The sequence below is a fragment of the Equus quagga genome, chromosome 21, assembly GCF_021613505.1.
Source record: "Equus quagga isolate Etosha38 chromosome 21, UCLA_HA_Equagga_1.0, whole genome shotgun sequence".
Lineage (NCBI taxonomy): Eukaryota > Metazoa > Chordata > Mammalia > Perissodactyla > Equidae > Equus > Equus quagga.
Genome location: NC_060287.1, coordinates 25,256,740 through 25,274,520, shown reverse-complemented (window position 1 = coordinate 25,274,520; position 17,781 = coordinate 25,256,740). Strand labels below are relative to the sequence as shown.

General features: G+C 38.6%; 1 long non-coding RNA gene across 1 annotated transcript; it reads left to right on the top strand.

Annotated features, from left to right (window-relative positions):
• Nucleotides 1-9,447: 9,447 nt before the first annotated feature.
• Nucleotides 9,448-16,676, top strand: LOC124231501 (uncharacterized). Its single transcript, XR_006886576.1, has 3 exons — nucleotides 9,448-9,567; nucleotides 15,639-15,725; nucleotides 16,022-16,676. It is a non-coding gene; the product is annotated as an uncharacterized LOC124231501 (long non-coding RNA).
• The last annotated feature ends 1,105 nt before the right edge of the window (nucleotides 16,677-17,781 follow it).

The following is a 17,781-nucleotide window of genomic DNA, read 5'->3' as shown; positions in this document are numbered from 1 at the left end:
CTCATCATAAGCCATTTTAAAATTAAGCAGCCTAAAAATCCTCATCATATACTGCAATTCAATTTTATTAATGAAAATTGATTCATGTTGAGTGGAACAAAACCGTGTGTGCAACATAAAGTCAAAATGACTGGTTAATGTAGCATGTTGTAAACACATTCCTGTCCAAAACTTGGGCCATACATCGCTTTGAAAACAGGGATTATGTTTTACTCATATATATATTTTTTATCATCTGCACCTCCCAGTGCCCTGGCATATAGTGAGTGTTCCATAAATATGTGTTCCTTTTTTTGAAACGTATGAATGAATTAGCCAATATGAACACACCCTTTTTTTAGGATTGGCAGAGCCGTAGCTGAGGACCATAGCACATGGACCCTTACTGGCTCCATCTCAGCCCTGGGAGCTATAGCGTGACCAGAACAAGTATTTCTGTTAATTTTCCTCTTAGAAACCGCAAAATACATCAGGCCTAGTGGCTGGTGCTGAATTTTCGCTGACTTATCCTATCAGAGTTTGATCATCTTTAGGGAGAAGAGTATATTGTCTTGTTGGGAGTAGGAGAAACAAAAGGAAGGTTAAAGGAAGCAGTAAAATGCTAAGGTTTGCCCTGGGGAGGAAAACGTGTTATGTATTATATGTGAATTACAGGCTTAATGAAAAATATTAGCAGAGAGGTGAAAAGCAATATCCTGTTTAGACTTTTTACTTTCAATGATCATAATGAAAATTACCTAGCATAATAAAAACTCATTTATTATGTTTATATAACAGTGATAAGTCATAGCTAGTTGCTTTTCATTTTTATCTCATTTATTACACATACAATTCTATGGGTAAGGCAATAGTTAATCCCCAGTTTACAGAGAAGTAAACTGAGGCTCAGAGAGAGCCCATAAATTCTACACATAGTAAGTGGGAAGTTGGGCTGTAAATTCACACTTCCCTGGCTTCAACGCCATGCTCTTATATGTTATACAACATAATTTGACCATTTCTCTTTAAGTTATAAAAATATTTTTAAATCTCCTCTCTGGATCTCACCTACATCACCCCAATTCCTTCCTCAAATTTCATTGCTTCCTCAGAAATCAACTGAACACGCACTGCTTCAGGAAGCTGACTCCAATTTTTCCAGTCTCTTCAGTTTTTATCACTCTATATGCTTTAGCTCACCTATTTCCACAACCTTGCGGGACCAAATTTTGTTCATATGACATAAAGAGCTGTGTGTGTGTGTTTGTGCATGATCGTAATATTTTGGGTGCTTTTTACAACTAGTTTTCATTTAAGGAAAATGAACAACCTGATAGATAATACAGAGAAATTAAATTGAAAACTATCAACATGTTCAAAATAATGATCACATGCGAGGCATTTCAGTTAATTGGTAAAATCATCATAAATCTATGCTGCCATTGTGTCCTTTTGCAGATTTCTGGAGCAGCAAATGATTTTCTCCAACTTGTTAGTCTAATTTTAGTTTTGGGATGGTAATTATTTTTCCTGTTGTTTGCAGCCACTTGCCTGGCTTTCTACAAAACGTTCCTGGATTTTTTAAGCCAGCAATTTTCTCAAGAACTGAGTACATGAAGGGTCACACTGACCTTGACTTATCTGAACATTTCCAAGTCTTCTGGCTCACCCAAGAGGGCTCTAGATGGCTACACAGCACAAAAAGTTCCCTGACAAAGGCATGGCTTGCAATTTTTTAGAGTGGTTTCAATTTTTTTTCCGGAGTTTCTTTCCATGTGAGATGAAGCAACTTTCAATTTATCCGGACCAAAATCTCATTTCCTAGAGAAACTAGCTTATCTAACTCATCCCCAAATGCATACATCTTAGGATGTAAGACATTGAAACCTGCAAGGGTTATTATAGATCAAACCAAAGGAAAGTGACCAAATAGGATGCAATAATAAAAGGAGAACAGTAAATAATAATTTTATAATACATAACAGCATATAAAATAATTATATATTTTAATGATAAAATATTGTATCTACATATAAAATATATTATGCTATATATTATATAATATGTATTACATTATACATTATATGAGTATAGTAATTATAATAATAAGAATAAATAGAAAGAAAGCAAGGTAAAAAAGTTAGATGGCCCAAATACTGGTTGAGCTCAGCAGAGAATTTTGTATGGTATAACGGCAGTTGGGGAGCCGGCCTGTGGCTGAGTGGTTAAGTTGATGTGCACTCTGCTTCACTGGCCCAGGATTTCTCTGGTTCGGATCCTGGGCACTGACCTAGCATCGCTCATCAGGGCACGCTGAGGTGGTATCCCACGTAGCACAACCAGAAGGACCTACAGCTAGAATATACAGCTATGTACTGGGCGGCTTTGGGGAGAAGAAGAAGAAATAAAAAAGAATGGCAGTTGGGTGGAAATGATACACTGGTATTGCCTTTCTCATGTTATGTTTTGCTGACTCTGATAATACTAATTCAATTACCGTATTTTAAAAATATAGACAAGACACACACACAAAAGAAGTAAAAATCACTTATAATTCAAGTACCCGTGAAATTATAAAAAGAAAGAAGTGAAAATATATCTTCTGTCTCTCCAGTTCTGCTTACTGAAATAACCGTTGTTACTGGTTTGTTTGCGTTTAGTAATTTCCGACACCACCACTTGTAGTGGCTGCAGCCTCATCACCATGGCTTTTCCATGACCTGTCCTTCTATTAGGAAGCACAATCTGGACCATAAATGGGAGGCAGGAACAGTACTTAACTATTCAAGTCCTCACTCCCCTGTCACAGGTGTGGGAGCTCTGCATACATCCATTTGTCAACTGATTGGGACCAAGTTTCCCTCTTGGAACTGGACCGGTTCCATACCTCTGCTCCTTTTTAGAAGCAGGTGCCAAAACAGCCCGCTGTTTGCTCATTTCTGCTTGGGAGCAACTCTAGTTCTTCTCTCTATCCACTGGCTTCGGTGTGAGATGCAGCTCCCCAAGTCCCCACTTCTTTGCTGCCCTCAGTAAAAGCATGCGGATCCCTGTTCCAGGATTTTATGGCGATTTACCATGGGGTGTACGGATGCTGTCATACACAGCCAGGGTTCCCCCTTCAGTACCTGGGGCACTCATTCTCCTGCTGCAAGGAGACAGCTCACAGCTGAGTTCATCCACAGGAGCCGCAGGCAAGAACGTTGCCCATGGTTTCAGTTAGGCACCTCAGGAAGTGGGAGTCCACATCCAATGACCAGTTGTTGTGAAGGTGCAAAGCCTGGTCTCCTTTGCCAATCATTAAAGGGCCAACCAGCTTTAGAGCTCCTCAAGGCACAATCGATAGTCTCTGTTGCAACCACGTCACAATTCAAGTTCTCCCTCTGCTCAATCTTGCTTCTTCCACTCCTTTACAGGTGTTCCCAAAGGCCCTCCTTAATTAACCACCTGCACTCAAATCCCTTCCTCAGTCTGTTTCCCTGGAACTTGACCTGTGGCGTGGGGTAAGAATAGCATTAAACCCTGCACAGGCTGTACAGCTGTGGTCCCACGTCTTTAATTCCTGACTCCTGAAATTGTAAATAGTTTTGGGATTCTGCCATCCTCTATAAAGTGGAAGTAATAAAAGGGCCATATTAAATCTATTTTCTTGGAAGATTATCTAAAGTTAATCTGAATGATAGTTTGTTCTTTGCCTTGTGTTGGGTGACAAATTCTCTAGGACTCTGCCCTATCCAAGATTTATCTCCTCTCAGATTTACTTAGTATCCCATCTGGCTAGAAAATGGCCATGGGACCAATTGATCTATGTGTGGTGATAACAGTGGGGGCTGACCAGTAAGTTGTGGCTCATGACTGGCAGGACCACCATGCATACTAATTAATTGTGAATTTACTTGTAAAATATGTGTGATCTAAGTTTCATACTCAGTCTTGGATTTGATAAGACTGAAAACTCCTTTAGGGTAAGAACCAATTTCGATAGTAGGTACCCAATATGTATATGTTTTGTTCTGGAATTGATGTTCTTCTTCTATGTGGAGGTAATGGTCAAATACAACCTATAATTTTCTGATGGATATGGTAACTGACAAAGTATACTGACAATAAATGGAATTTTCCTTGCTCCTTAGCTTAGAATTAGTTTGACGTAAGGGATTTTTTGACTATCAAAATATACCTTAAGATTTGCTCTGTATACAATTACATAGTCTCTGGATATATTTTTATTTCCTTCTTTACAATATTTATGACCTCACTGCCTTTTTACAGCCTTATTTCCTTGGTTAGGACCTCTGGAATGATATTAAATAAAAGTGGAAAAATTGACATCCTTGATCTTGTAAAAGTGTTCAATATGTTACCATTAAGTACTATGTTAACTGTAGATTTTTTCTGGAATGTCTAAGACTGAGTTAGCTCCCTTGTAGTTCTAGTTTGCCAAGAGATATTTTTTTATCACCAATTGACATTGAATTTTGTCAAGAACTTTTTTTGCATGTATTGAGATATTCATATGATTTTTCTCCTCTATTCTGTTAATCAATTACATTGACTGAGTTACAAATGTAAAGTCAATCTTGAATGCTTGGTTATGATATATTATCCCTTTATTGCTGGTTGAGGTTACTAACATTTTGTTAAGAATATCTGCATCTATGTTTATGAGAGAAATTGTTCTGTAATTTCTTTTCTTGTAATGTCCTCATTAGGTTTTGGTATTAGGGTTATGTTGGCCTCATAACATCAGTTAGGATTCCCTCATCCTTTATATCCTAAAAGAGTTTATTCAAGACTGATAATAAATGTTTCATAGGATTCATCAGTGAAGCCATCTTGATCTGAAGCTTTGTGGCTTTGTGGGATGGTTTTAAATGATGACTTCAACTACTTTAGTGCTATTTAGATTTTCTCTTGCTTTTTCTATCAATTTTGGGAGATTGTGTTTTTCAAGGAATTTGTCTATGTTCTCTCAGTTGTAGATTTTATTGAATTATTTTGAACATAAAGCTGTTCAAAATATCTCCTTATTAACCTTTTCATGTGTGTAGGATCTGTAGTGTCTCTACATTCATTTCTAATATTGCCAATTGATTGTTGATGTTTTCTTCCTCCCCCGTCTCCCTCCCTTCCTCTCTTCCTTTTAAAAGATTAGTCTTTTTAGGGGTTTATAAATTTTGTTAATCGTTCCAAACCCAACATCTCTATTATATTTTTCCTATTTTAATAATATTAAGAATTTTTTATTGTGCCCACCATGTACATCATGCATTTTACAGCATTTATCTCTAATTCTCAAAATAATATTGCAGGGAAAATATTACTACTCTTAGTTTATTTATTTATTTATCTATTTATTTATTTATTTTTACTCAGTTTAAATGTGTGGAAAATAAGGTGAAAAGAGGTTAATTATTTGGGTGTATCTTGTAGATGTCAGAGGCTATATTTGAATTTAGGACTGTTTGGTCTCCAACAGGATATCTTTTGCTACATCACAGTGCCTCATGGCAAAATTACATGGTGTTTGAATATGTGAATTATGATTCTAAGTCTAGTTCCTGCCACAGAACTAATCAACACCACTAAACTTATCACCATCAATATATTAGAGATGCTTAATTTGCATAGCTATAAAACCTACAGCCAGTTTTAATGGAGTCGTCAAACCAACTGAGGTACTAATCATATCCGGTAACAGCATATTGGTGTTTTATAATTTGCATACAGGCAATCTTATCAAGGGTAGGAAAGCAAAATTCCCAAGGAAATAGTCATGGAATGGGAGTATGAGAATTTTACCTTCCATTTCTCCATGTGATTGCTTCCTCTGCAGCACAGTATGGTCTCTCTCTGCTGTCCTCTCTCTGTAACGTCAAGTTTTTGGAGTTTGCTCTAATGAAATATTTCCTATTGGATAGAATCCATGATAATGGCCCAGGAAGGTGCCAAGGAGAAAGAATCAATTATGTTTGATGGATTGCAAAAGTGACTCCAATTCTTCCCTTCAGAGACTAGTGGACCATATCAGGCACCTACCTAGATGTCTTTATCTGTACCCTAAAGGAATATATGTGCTGGGGTGAGATGTGTATCGATGAGAACATTTGGTCTACAAAGATTAAATTATTTTATTTTGAAGAATTTTTGATATGTTGGAATAGTCTTATAGTAAATATAAGTAATTTGGAAAGGCTACCTCAGATCAGTTTTCTGCTTATTACATCAAAGTCAGCGGAGTAAGGGCAATTCTAGCTTGTTGTAGATCTTAGATGTCTGCAGTTTTGGTAAATGCAGTAAGTATGACTACCAGGATGGTCTCAGTTTTTCTTTAATGTGTCATCTGCTCACAAAGTTGTGTGTACTCATGTAGCCCTGTGTTTGCCTAGCTCCCTCCACTTTAGTGCTTGTAGTAAGAACCATCCATTCCTGAACTTTTCCTGACTTTCTTTCTCTCCTTTCAATTTTCTAATGAAATGTATTTATCTGTTTTCCCATTCATATGAATTCTAAGATGAGAGAAGACAATCAGATAACCAAATTCACTTTACTGATGGCCAGTAAAGTTTTAGCATAGGTCTTTGACATGCTTACCCAAATACTAGAAGAGGTAATAATGCAAATATCATAAGCTCCAGGTGGTGGCTAATTCTGCCAACACGTAGATGTATTCAAACCACCCTGATAAAATTCAAATTAGTCTAATGTTAGTTAAATTGTCTAATTGTTAGTTACTATTAGTGAAAGTGACATAATGATAATCTCTCTCTCTTAAGTTTGTCACAGCAATAAAAATGAGATGACATATAAAACGTTCTTAGTTTGGTGCTTGTGCCATATTAAATACTCAATGGTTGTTAGCTGTATTATAATTATTAGTTCTAGAAATTTAATAGTTTGAGAACATGTAGATTGAAGTAAGGGATCAGAGTTTAATCTCTTCTTGAACATAACACTTTACCTGGGAGAAAAATGCATTTCTAAAAGTAAAGTTGCACAAACCATGGTTTTTCCGTCCTTTGCAATTAGTATCACCCCTTTGGACAATATATAATGTGTTGATTTACACACTTCAAGAGTACTTTATAGCATCCATTGGTTGTATTTCATTAATAAGGTTATAGGTTTACAGAAAAAAAGATCTGACTTGAGAAAACATGAGAAGCAAGGTCATAAGGAAGATCAGAGCGCCTCCACAAATCCAATAATGGTGACAGTTGGGCAAGTGGGAGCCAGATGGAGTGGGGAGAGATGGCCTCTGTAAGGCAAACTGACACATTTCTAAATGCTAAGTAATCCACATTTCAATTCTCTCAAATGGCACATACTAATTTTTATAAATGGCATGTTTATAAATGCCTTTATTACAAAACAAAAAGCTCTAAACTATCATCATGAAGGTACAAAACACACAAGGAATTAATACAGTCCCAAATCTATGTGAGATAGACAGACCATAATCATATTAAGCCAATCCAATGTGGCTAAAATGCTGTGACAGCCTGGAGAAAGAAGCTAAGCTTTGCTTGGGGGCCTTGACAAGGACTGCACAGAGGAGAGGACACTGCATCAGGATTGCAAAACACAAGTAGGAGTCACGGAGGAGGAAATTAGGGGTTCTGGGGAAATTGTCCTCTACTGAACTTGCTCTAGATGTCATCCTATGAGATTGTGGTAAATGTTTCATAAATATTGTCTTACTTGAACCGCATAACTACCACATGGGTGGATATTTTATTCCCATTTTACAGGTCTTGAAATTAATGGTCATAAATAGCAAAGGCTCAAGTTTACGCAGTTAGCTAGAGGCAGATGTGACCTCCAAATCGAGGACTGCATGACCGAAGTTGTTCCCATTTCAAAACATGCTCTGATGACATTCCAGGAAAAGATCCTACAGTGGCACAGTTACGACATTTTGGGACAGAATGGTAAGTTAGAGAAAGAGTAAGTAGGTCAGTGTCACCAGAGCATGTAGTTTTGGAAAAGGAAAAAGGTACTGCAAAAAAATAAAGTTGAAGCATTTTCTCATATTCCATTCTCTTTAAAGCTTATCCTTTAATTTCAGTGTTTGTATTCACTCCCATCTACTCTCTCAGGCAACCATTATCCTTCCTTCTCACACCTGCGTTCACACTTCATTGCATCAAACTACAAACCCACATTTCTAGGTTTATGCTTTCTCTCTTTTCTTTCACTCTCAGTATTATCTCCATGCGTGTGAAAGAGTTACCACAAACATAGGGGTCTTCTATCCAAATATTCAGATCAAAAGTGTAGACATTCTGTTTCCCCAAGTCCCAGACTCTATCTTATTATCTTGAACTTGAGAATGAGCCTTAAGTGAACCAATTATAACCGACTTGTAGCTATTCAGGTCTTTTAGAAGCCAGCTTTTATTATTTGATTTACACTTCTGTTGAAAAGCACTCTGGCCAAAAGAAATTGAAGGTTAAACTTTCTAGTTCAAAATTCACTGGCCTTAGTTTGCAGTGGTGTTCCATTTCACATGAAGATGGTTTGGCCAGCTCTAGTCCTGATCTAGGTTGGTCCTCAGAAGTCCCATGACATTGCTTTTGAAAGAGTTAGAAGTGTTAACCCTAGAGTTTTGGCCAAATTCCAGGTAAGGTCGTGGGTTCTGCCTCTTAAGTCCTCTCCGTGGCTTTTGAGAGTATTCTTGGTTGCCTTATCTGTCCTCTTTTTGGATTATTGAGAAGCTCTCTTCAATGTTCAACTGAATACACATACTTGTGCATGGTACAAAGATCCAAGTCAGCAGGTCAAGAGGTTTGGGAGATTCCTACAAAGTTCTCTTATGGTAATAACTGAGGAGTTTCTGGGCATTCCTATATTCCAGGAATCTATTGCTACATAACAAATCACCCAAAAACTTAGTAGCTTAAAACAAGGACAACATTTATTTTGCTTAAGCTTCTGCAATTTAGGTGGGGTTTGTGGAGACAAATATTTCTGTTTCACTTGGTATCAACCGGACCAGCCCAAAGGCTGGAGACTAGAATCATCTGATGGCTTGCTCATTTGCATGTCTGGCAGATGATGCTGGCTGTTGGCTGGGAGTATGGTCAGAACACCTACATGTGACCTTTTTGTGTGGCTGCTTGGTTTCCTCATAGCTTGGTGGTTGGGTTTTAAGAGTGTGTAACTCAAGAGAGAGCTGTGTTGAAGCTGAATCATCTTTTTCTAATTTAGCCTTGGAAATTATGTAAACGCCTCTTCTGCAACATTCTGTTCACTTGGAATGAGTCACTATGTCCATTCCACATTCAGAAGAAAGAGAATTAGATGCCACCTTTTGAAAGGAGGCATGTCAAAGAATTTGTGGACATATTTTACAATACTGTACTTACCTTCTTGTCTCCATTTAAAATGAGGAACTGGAGCATCAGAGAGTGGCAGAGCTGTGATTACATCGGAGGCCATCTGACCCTGACTTTAATTTTTTCTCAATGTTAAATGTGTTGATGACTTATCTAAGTTCACCTTTATGATAAAGAACTTGTATTATTTTGTCTAAATCAGGTGCTGGCAAACCATGGCCCATGGACCAAATCCAACAAATACTTTGTTTTTGTAAGTAAAGTTTTATTGAGACACAGCCATATTCTTTCACTTATGTGTTGTCTAAGGCTGCTTTTGCTCAGCAATGGAGCTGAGTTGTGGTGGTAAAGATGCTATGGGCTACAAATCCTAAAATATTTACTATCTGGTCCTTTATAGAGAATGTCCGCCAACTCTTGCTTTGAATTGTCTATCCGTTGTACACATGGTTTCTCAGCTTGAGGAGATGGGTCACTGGCTTAATGGTAAAACTGAACAATGGTGCCCTAGGCTGGTGGGACCTGAAAACTTCTGACCTTTTGTCCTGGGGGCCAAAGTGTCTAGAGGTTTGGCCTATGAATTCAAAGCTGTGAAAGATGGCAATCTATAAAAACTACACATGTCATGTCCATCAGGACTTAACCAGGGAAGCAGAACCACTAGGGATTTTTCTATAGAGATTTGACCTTATGCAATTTTGGGAGCTGGTTCAATGGATATGGGAGAATTCTTCTATATCTGGTGCTGCAGCCTGAAGTAATCAGAGCAGGCATTCAAGAAAGGAAGGATAGACAAGCCGTAACGTGAAAGGCAGAGCTAGAACCTATGAGGACAAACTGGAACCTATGAGATGAGTAGACTCATGAAGACAGACTGGAACTTGTATTCGTGTCTTACTGCCTCTAAACCTCCTTCTTTGATAATGGGGTGTCTTGTAGAAGAAGCCAGTGCCCTTTATCATTCATCTGGCCCAAGAGTCAGAGACGCAATGCTGAAGGGGCTAGAGCAGGAGCAAGAGATTATGCAGGCTCAAATACTGGATGCTGCCATCAAAATGAGCAGCAGACAGAACATGGGTGTATAGCTACAGCATCTCATGTCCAGCTCCAACCTGTGCAGAGTAAAAGTCTGCTTGCTGCTTCACTTCTGTCTTATAAATCTCATGTAAGATTCTTCTTGTGGCCCACACTCATAAGAATCATGTGGGGAAGATAATCTGGGAAGTGGAGGTCCAGCCCACTTGACACAATACACATCCACTGTATTATGAAAATATAGCTTCACACAGTATGTTCCAGGGCTTATTGGAAGAATGCTTCACAGACCTCTCAGACATCCTCACCAAACTGACCCTCAGCTTCTACATTCCATACTTGGTGATAACGCCACATCAAACACAGTTGTCCAAGCCAGGAACCTGGTATTCTTCATAGATTATTTTCCCTCTTCTTTAGCCAATGTCTCAAGAGCCCATTCCACCTCACAGATGTGTATCTCAACTTTTCCTTCCTTTCCACTGCCACTACCTTTGTCCAGCCAATACCACTCACCATGAGATTACTGCAATGATATTATGGGGGTCTCTGGTTGCCAGTCTTAAACTCCTTCAATCACCTTCCCCATTACTCTGTAAATAGAGTATCTAAAATACAAATATCATGAGACCCTTCCTCCGCATGGAAAGTCATTTACTATCTCCTCAAATTACTGAGGATAAAGTCTCAACTCAGCATAGAATACAAGCCCATTCATAATTTGAATGAACTACTCTCTCTTCGGTCTTCCGCATTTAGATTATGCCTTTTATTTATTAGCTGTAAGAGATTGAGCAGAATACTTTGTCTTTAAGCATGGGCTCTCCCATGTATAAAATGGGGATAGTGATGTTTGTTAGTCCCTTGTCTTCCATAACCTGCCGTGGCACAGCTTCTCGTTCCTTCAGCAATACCTCAGTGAAGAGATGGACCACAGAGGTAAAGGAATTTTAGCTTATCGGTACCGTAGCAATCTTTTAATTGGAAACTTACAGCATATACTTTGCTGGGTGAAACGCAAAGTCTCTGAACAAGGGCAACAATCCACCTCTCTTTCCTGATCTTGGAATAAATGCAGGAGAGTTAGCAAATGAAGATACTTGAAGTCTGAGCTGAAGAAAAAGCACACAAGACTGCCATTCCTTGCATTAGCAATTTTCTCCACTTGTCGTGTGTCCATGAGGAACAGAGAAGTGTCCTTCTCTTGCCTCTGTCTGTCAAACTTGATTTAGTTTAGGGATTTTATTTAACTTATAGGTATTAACCTCATGAACAGAATTTTTAACCCACCCTATGTCTAAAATAGTTACCCAGTAGTGTGTGTATTAGTTTGCTAGGGCTTCCATAACAAAATACGACAAACTGGGTGGCTTGAACAAGGGAAATTTATTGCCTCATAGTTCTGGAAGCTAGAAGTCCAAGATCAAGGTGTCAGCAGAGTCACCCTCCTCTGAGGGCTGTAAGGAAGAATATGTTCCATGCCTCTTTCCTATCTTCTCGTGGTTTGTTGCAATCTTTGGTATTCCTTGGCTTGTAGACACATCACCCCAATCTCTGCCTTCATGTACACGTGGCATTCTCCCTGTATGCATGTCTCTGTCCAAATTTTCCCTTTTCAAAAGGACACCAGTTGAATTGGATTAGGGGCCCATCTTACTCCAGGATGACCTGATCTTAACTAATTACATCTGTAACAACTCTAACTCCAAACAAAGTGACATTCTGAAGAACTGTGGGCCAGGGCCCCAACATATGGATTCCTGGGGAAGACAATTCAACCCACAACAGTGTATTAAAACAGTGATTTACTTCTCTACCGACCTTTTATAAACACTGGAGAAGAATGTACAAGGTACTCAGATGCATTAGTAACCACAATGGAAAGTAGACTTTCTGTTAAAAATGATGATTGTGAGCAAAACATTCATTTAGAAGATGAGCAATCTAAAATGATATTTCTGTTGGAAGTGATTTTCTGTGAAATTTTAGCCGCTTTCTCCACCACTTGTCTTTTCCATTTACTAAAAGTGTGTGAATATTGTCTCAAAACTAGTCAACTGGGCCACACTGTAAGCTGAAGTTCCCATTTTCCCTCACCTAGCTTTTCTTCTTCTCCCTTTTCAATCATTAGTCATCAGTGCTGATGAGAAAGTCTCTAACACGCAGAGTTCAATTAACTTGACAAAATGGATTATTACTAACTCATTTTCATCCTATTGTTTTCCAACCAATCTGTTCAACTAAGCAGCTTACACAGTGAACAGGAAATATTAGCAAATCGTTGAAGTTCAGCTAATGCGGAAGTTCTTTTGAGATAATCGAGTACGAGTTGGTTTAATGGACATTGAGTCTTCCGCAATTCGAGGCTTACAGTTCCCAATCTTTTCTATCTAAAGACTTCTCTTCATTTCATGTCAGCAATTAATTTGTTACCACACCTTGGAAATTCTGACTAAGTGAAACTGAGTCTCTTATGAAATTGAAAGCTGGAATTTCCTTACTTTAACACAAGGGCCCTTTATTTCATGGTTCCAATTTTCTCACTCCCTTCTTGCCTGTTCTTCAACTCTCTCTATGATTGTCAATTTCTTGGCTCTGCTGTGTTCTCCAGATCTAACATCCTTCTCTTGGTTTCATTTTTCTTTCCTACTATTCATGAAATTTATGGTAAATCTGTCATGGTACCTTGACAATCTTCAACCCTGGACCACTCTAAATGATCAATTTTTCTTACTTCCTGTCTTCTTAGTAGCACTAGAGAAAAATCTATGTATAACAAGGTTTTTTGGATTCACTATAGTCACTAGAAGGCGGACATAGCTGAAATTCTGGATGTAATAGTCATTATTATAAAAATGTTTTACTGACATTATAAATGGGTGCTCTGGTGATTTGTAACACCTGTTCACAACATTTTCTGTATTAAAATACTTGTAGCCATAGTCTGTGATGGAGAACTTTTGGGCCTCCGTTACTCATTTACCTGTGTTTGCAGCAGCCCCAGAACTGAATGTTGGCTCTGCCCAGAGTCGCTACCTTGGATCAACTCCACATAGTAGTTGGATGAGAGTCTATTCAAGCCCCAGTCTTGGTTGGGCTCCTTATTTTAATAGGGGTATGTCAGTCTCCCTACGGGCCCATCAAAGTGTAATGATCAGCTATTGCCTACGTGCCCACATGCCATATGAACTTCAGGTTCTAGCCGGGGAACATAATTTAAAATTCCCTGCTATGTAATTTTTATTAAAAAAATAGTTTGGGGTAATAATATTCATGGAGAACTGACTAAAGAATTTGTAATCCACGTATTTCTGGAAATATTCTAAGTTTCATTCCTAGATGATGCTGAATTAAACCACATTTTTTGTTTGCTCATAAAATTACTTTTATGGAATTTATGTGTTGGAACCATGCCATTGAATTTGCTTAGGGAAGCTGATTGGGATGTTGCTCCCTGGACCACATTGTCCCCTTTTTATGAGGACACGTAGGGGAAATTTCCCTTAGGTTTCCCTATTAGAAAAAGGTTTTTCTGGGGGAACTTCAGTTTCATCCCCTGCTTTGTTAGCAAGGAAACTTAGAGTATAATTGTAGACTAGCTATATAAATAAGATTTTACATTATGCAGTTTGAGCTATAACTTTAACCTTGGCCATTTGTAATGGTTAATTTTACATATCAACTTGGCTGGCCCACAATGCCCAGATATGTGGTCAAATATTATTCCGGATGTTTCTGTGAGAGTGTTTTTGAATGAGATTTACATTTAAATTGGTGAACTTTGAATAAAGCAGATTGCCCTCCATAATGTGGGTGGGCCTCAGTCAATCAGTTGAAGACCTGAATAGAAAAAAGACTAATCTTCCCCAAGCCAGAGGGAACTCTGCCAGCAGATGGCCTTTGGACTTGAACTGCAACATTTGTCTTCAGCCTGTGGGGCCACACCTCAGATTTTGGACTTGCCATTTTCTGTAATCTTGTGAGCCAATTCTTTGAAATAAATCTCTACTGATATACACACCCTATTGGTTCCATTTCTCTGCAGATCCCTGGCAAATATACCATTATTCCCTCTATATTTATTTTATTTTTGCTTCAATTTCCTCATCCTATTTTTTTATACTACAGATTTTTTAGGTTATTACAAATCCTTTTTAAAATTAAACATGGAATAAATATATAACTCACAAGTACTATAAAGAAAGGGTGACTTCTAAAAAATCTTGAGGAAAAGCACGTATTTATAATGCCTTTTAAAACAAAGCTATTCTGTTGGCCTTGAGTGAGCAAGCTTCCATGCTGTGGAGAGGGCTACATGGCAGGAAATGGTGATGGTCTCTTGGAGCTGAGAGTGGCCCCCAAATGACAGCCAGCAAGAAAGTAGGGATCTTAGCAAGAAAGTAGGATCTCAATTCCTGGACAGAACTAAATTCTGCCAACAACCAGTCATCTGGAGTCATGTAAATAGTTTACACAATTATAAAACAAAATTCAACTAAGAATTGGATCTTGATCAATGAAAATTCTAAAAATTAAAAATAAAATGAAACAAATGAAGATAAAAATATATTCTGTTGATGCATAATTCTATAGATAGGCTTTTTCAGTTGGGTTTTAAGCATCCCGGTTGTTTCTACAACCCAGCTGGGTTTCTACATCCTTCGTGTGACACATGGGACACAGCCAGAGGACAAAAAGAACTGAAAAATAAGTTTTCTCAGTCATCCATGCATGGTGGTGTTGCTAGTGTTGCTTGGTGCCTGCTGGGTGTGGTCTCATACCTGAGCTGGTTTTATACATGGTTTGACTTAAGAGTGAAGTACTAGTTTCAAATGAGTTGAAATTCTTTTAAAAAGTCTCTTTAACAAAGAGAGCAAAAGAAAAAAGTAAATAATGGAAAAGGAATTATTTTTATTTATTTATTATTTCTTTCTCTTTTATTTATCCCTTTCCTGTCAACTTCCAATTTCTCTCCATCAGTTTGAGAAAAATGTCTTCAAGCCTTGTGACGTTAGGAAGGGTCTTCTACGGGTCTGGTTAGGAGAGATCTAGAGTGGGAGGGGAAAGACAAGGATGTAAACTGCAGCAATAAGCTTTTTAGAGATATTGATCAAAATGTTCCCAGTGGTTTTCTTTGGAAGTTCCTGTGAGTTTATTCTCCCTTTCTCCAACATACTTCCCATTCACACTATATTACCCCACTGAGAAAGTGGGGAAAATAAAAGGTGTCTCTTTTTGGTGTCAGCAAATAAACCCCTCATCTTTCTCCTTTCCCCCTGAATCTCTCAGCCTTAGAATGTCCGGGAGACCCAACCTGCCTTGGAAACCAACTGATGAGACTGCCTCATGTCAATCTTGCTGTGATTTTATTCCTTTGTAAGTTGTTTTAGAGACGTATAATGGACTGAGATATGAAAACCTTGCTCACCACATTATCCTTGCATCACATATATCAAATGTGCTAGATTTATTTGCTTTTATAAAGTAGTGAATTTTCTAACCCAGTGGGAAATGCCTGAAGCTATAAATGTATGTCCTGAATAGTTGTGAAACGCAGATGCTGGAGGCATAGCAAGCATCTGACATTATTATTGCAGTCTGTGCAGTTGCCTTTTTGAAAGGCATGTGATGAACTTCATCTTCTTAATGTTTTTTTTTTTTTTTTCAAGCAGGAGCTTGCAGAAAATGACTCTACTGGAAACCGTCACTCCTTTGGATTAGGACCAAAGCCCCGTGGTATAATTGAAGAGGATAAGGAAGGGGGCCCTTCCTCGGATATTTCCCCACTTAAGAGATGATTTATCTCATCAAACAGGATGGATGTAAAAGTCTATCCATGCTTTCTCCACCTCACAGCTTTCATGACTCATCCTGGACTCACCCTATGTTCTGTCACGTGAAACATTTCAAGGTTGTTCCCCTAGCAATCTTATTCTTTGCTCTCTCTTGCTGAAGCCTTTCCACAAACTCTCAACTTGGATCAATCCTTTTTGCTCTCCTCCATCTGAGTGTAGGATTTTCCCATGAGGACTCCGTAATTCTTGGTGATTAATACATAGAGAGGTCTTAGAAGTGTTGGGAGGGAGGTGAGAAAGTGTTGTATGTAGGAAAGACGTGAATTGTTGTGGTAGGATGTCTGCAAATACGGCTGCCAATTCCTCCCATATCTGTGATCATATGCCACTCAGTCCTCGAGTGGGGAGCCTATTCTCCCTTCCTATAGAATCTGGACTGACCCTGTGACTTGCTTTGACCAACCGAATACAGAGAAGGTAAAGCTGTGTGATCTCAGATTTTTAGGTTTTAAGGAACACTGTTGGCCTGTTGGGATTCAGTACCATATAAAGAAACTTGAGGTCCATCAGCTCCCAGAATTTCTAGTCACTTGAGAGATAAATCACCAGATATTGAGAGTAAAACCATCTTAGAAGTTCAGTCCCAATCAAGCACCCTGTTGAATGCACTGCAGAAGTGACTTCAGTCAATATCATGAGTAGAGTGAATAAACCAACCAGCTAAGCCTAGAGGATCCACAGAATTATGAAACTAAAAAAGTTTGTTGCTGTTTAAGTCACCAAGTTTTGGGACGTTTGTTACGCAGCAATAGATAACTAATACAATCACCAAGTTCAAAGTGATTTTGCTTACAGACTCCTCACTCCTAGGAGGGGAAATACAGTGTGGTCTAGAGATATAATTGTTGGGGATAATGGAGCCCTTCCCCAGTTTCTTCTCCAATGACTCCCATATACCCTTGGTAAAGAAAAACAGTCACTTGTTAAAGGCGACAAGACTGATTGTGTTCAAACTACCTAAGTAGGAGGAAAAGACTCCAGTATAGACTGAGCTCAATGCCAACTAAGCCCAAACTAAGAGAAAGTTGATGGAGACTTTTAAAGGGAGAATAGATAGGGAACAAAAAGGGACTATGGGAAAGTGCAAAAGGGGGAAAAAGGAACTTGGGGCCATGTGGAAGGAGAAAAATTCCAGGAGAGGGAATTATTGAAAATAGTTTGGCAAAGTGGGTTGAGACAATGAATTTTTTCTGGTGTGACAGCATTGTGTTTTCTTGAGCAAAGACTCACCACGAAGGCTGGGGTTACCTTTAGGAAAACCGCCTGGTGCGGATGGAAGTCAGGCTAAAGTTCAGTCATGTCTCTTAGCACAATGTTTGGGCAAGTCCTTTGTGTGACACGGGAGTTCACAGTTCACATGCTTCCAGGCAGATGACCTCAAGTCCTTCTTCAGGGATGAGATAGAGCATAAACTCTGAGCCTCCACACCAATACATTCTTCATTGGGGGATGAGGTGTTCCTCTACTTAAGTTTTCCACTCCTTCTCTTTATCCTCTCCCGTCTTATTTCCTTAGAGATTTTGCTTCATAAAATAGGACTTCCTTCTCTATTTTCTGCCAAAACCTCGACAATAGTT